Here is a 3,611-nt window from a genome sequence, read left to right on the forward strand (position 1 = left end):
AGATAGATAGATAGATAGATAGATAGATAGATAGATAGATAGATAGATAGATAGATAGATAGATAGAAATTGTAATTTCAGCAGGCTTTCTTTTAATTCCAAAGTTTGGTGACATACAAAGTAAAAAAAAATCTATCCTTTACAATGCTGTGAAAAAGTTATTGTTTGAAAAAGTTAAACAGTGTGACAAAACCACACATACACACACTTCTCAAAATGCAGCACATCATACACTGATCTACAGTGACTCAAAAACAGATGAGGAGCAAAGACATTAGCATCTATTCACCTGGAAATGGCTAGAAAGTTGTTAGTAGGGCATTGGGGCTATTGCAGACGCACTAAGACAAAGACTGTCCCATAATTAGCAAAACCTAACAGTCATGGAGCAGGAAAAGCACATTCACGGGTTTTGACAAACACTGAACACACCTTTAAACCTTGAAAGAATTCAAAATGTTACTTCCTTGCAACAGCAACTGAGCTTTTATGAACTTTCAAATGAACATACCTATGTTCTAAAGAGTAGAATGTAGGGGAGGTACACACACAGGTGTGTGTAATAAGAAACACATCAATCAGGCTAACAGACACTATATATAAAGTCAAAAGGTCACCTGTTTTGAACAAAAATGGACATAACCCCTAAGTTAGACAAAAGGTACCTCGCACGACTGACTGGCTGTTTTTCTACAGTCTGCATGCATTGAAATTGGATTTCTGTTTCTATGTCTCCTGACAGCATGTACTGTAACATCGCCAGTACCAGCAGACATGACAGAACAATTACAACTTACCCAATCACAGCACATTCCTAAAGAACTCTCCATTTTTCTGAAATATGTCATCTGTGCTTGTTTTCAGTTTCCACTTTCTCTTCATTACAGTCAACAGCACCAACATATGATGAAGTCACGCTTTGTGTAGCCTTGTTGATTCGCTCCAAACCAGTAGATGGAAACACGCCTAATTCGCTTTTTCTTTTTCGCAACGTTTTAAAAAACTCTCTCAAAATTTTCATGACAATTGGACACAAACAGAAATGAGAAGAAGAGGAAGAAATATATTCTTGCCAGGATGCAAGGGCAACAACTGTGGTAAAATCACCCATTGTGTATCCATATCACAATATGGCATTTTCCATCATTATCCCAACATAAGTTCTTACAACACTGAGCTCATTCACACACTTTTGAACAGACTACCTCACTTTATGGCAGCTATAAACCAAAGATGAGATTCGTTGTCGTCTTAGAGATTGTGTCTTTTAACTGCTGAAACCAGCAGTTCTCCACCGTCCACCGTTTTGCCCCCTCCTGAACACCAACAAAGGTTTCTTCTCTATGTACAGTGAAATGTGGTTGTGTGCCCAGACTCTAGCTGTGGAGGAAACTTGTGAGCAGACTGATGGAGCAATTGGGGGGAAAAAATCACTTCAGAAGATTTTTCCCCCGTTGCCTTGTTAATGACAACATAGCCTGTGATGTTGACAAAGCCTTGATCCAACAAGGCGAAGAGAGGCTGATCGTGTTTAGTGTGATCTTTTTTTCTTTTTCTGTTCTATTTGGTCATTATAAAAATCTGTCACATATAGAGAAATAATTCCATTGGTGTTATGTAGGGCTGGTGAAGTTGTTTTTACAGTTTGTGTAAATGCTACTAGTGTTTTAAGTTGAGCACAAGAGTGTTGAATTAAGCAGAATCAGCCTATATGATGGATGTGTGGGATGTTTTGAGAAGAAAATGTTTTTTTTTTGTGAGAAATTGTAGTTTTGACTGACGTTTTCCTTTCTGGAAATGATCAGAGAACAGCACAATAATAATAAAATCCTCTCGGTTAACCCTCTTATTATGTTGCAGGTCAAATTGACCCGTTTTAAAGTTTAAAAAATGTTTTAAAATAGTTGGAAGCATTTTTTTTTGCATGAAACTTTTTCTATTTGTCTTAATAGGTGCACTCTACATATAAATTGAAAATTTATTCATTTTACACATCTGTAACCCCCCCTGCGTCTACTTGTTACATTGATACTGTTTGGGTCAATTTCACCCGGCAGTCAAGTTAAAGTGCAAAAAAAGATTTAAAAATGTCCAATTCTATATGTTTCCTTGAAGCTATGAATCATATTTCACCACACAAACACAAACACAACACACCACACACACACATGCACACGCAGACATACACAAGCCCACTTTCTCCATACTCTCTTTACTTCACTATGAACTGCGAGAAAGCAGGTGTTCATACAACTTTTGACGGGAACCTTTTCTGTTCCCGTGGGCAAACTCCACCCACACTGAGTGACACTCAGTAGAAGTGGAGGAAAACATAAATACTCTCTCCATGACTCATTTATCTTGATTTTAATTGGCGGGTCAATTTGACCCGGAACAGTATGTGTGTCTCAAGTTCAATTATGATCACCCTTTGAAAAAAAAAAAAAAAAAAAGTAATATAAAAAATGTTACCAAAGATCACTTTCAAGGAAATTATTGTTTTTTGTGTCTAGATATTTTTCAGTGGACATAAAAAAATATAAATTCAATTTTTTATGTCCAAATTAGTAATTGAGTAAGTTGTGGTCATTAATCCTTAATTTCTGAGAAATACAAAAACATCATTGCACAAATATTGATTGAAATGGTTAGTATTGGAGTTAATAATCAGATACAAAAATGTTCTGAAGAAATTCTTTGGTTTCTGACACTATTGCATGATAAAACACTCCCCGGGTCAAATTGACCCACGAACATTATTGCTATACCTCAGAAACGAACATAACAGGAGGGTTAAGAAGCGTAGATTTTTACCATAGATTCTGAGAAAAACACATATCTACAGTAAAGCAACCCAAACAATTCTTCTTTGTGTGTATCGGAGTTGATTTCATACTACACCATAAGGACTAACTATAGACAGTGAAGTTATAGATTGGGACACAAGGTCAAAGGTGAGCAGCTGGCACTAGGAAGTGCTGTGACAGATGAAGGACTTTTGACTGATTCCAGCTCCGGTCGGTTCAGAAGTATTTTCCTCCCGTATGAGGAGATTCTCCCTCGACTAATCCGACTCAGATGAAAAACAAATGAACAGAGATCACACAGAATTAGACTTCCAGTTGAAATAGGTTCAAAGTTTTGTTTGCTTTCCAGCCAAAGTTTGACTTTTGTGATTCCAAAGCCAAACTGCTTCTGGACTTTTTCAAAGCATTTTTGTCACAGATCTAGTTGTAGTCCTATTCTTCCCTCACATACCTAAACTAGTCATGTTCAATTCAATACCAGCACAGTGGTAGAAAAAAAATATAAATTGACCTTGACTCAATCGTTAAAAAACCAATACTCTTTGCTTTTGAGCTGCTCTCATATGTCAGAGTCATGATCTGCTTCAGCACCCAAACGACCAGGCTTTTATAAATGAGGAATATTTGCATATAATTTTCTTGGGGTAATTTGGACATTTCTGCCTAGGAGTCTCTGAACCTTGATTTATCACATTTCTAATCTTTAAAACTAAAAAAATTCAGGGTAACAGCAACTGGCTGCTAAATTCTCTATATTTGGTAAAACTGTTTTTGTCCCACTGCCTCGGCTGATGATGTTTTTTA

The sequence above is a fragment of the Poecilia formosa genome, unplaced genomic scaffold (assembly GCF_000485575.1).
Source record: "Poecilia formosa unplaced genomic scaffold, Poecilia_formosa-5.1.2 Scaffold36, whole genome shotgun sequence".
Taxonomy (NCBI): Eukaryota; Metazoa; Chordata; class Actinopteri; order Cyprinodontiformes; family Poeciliidae; genus Poecilia; species Poecilia formosa.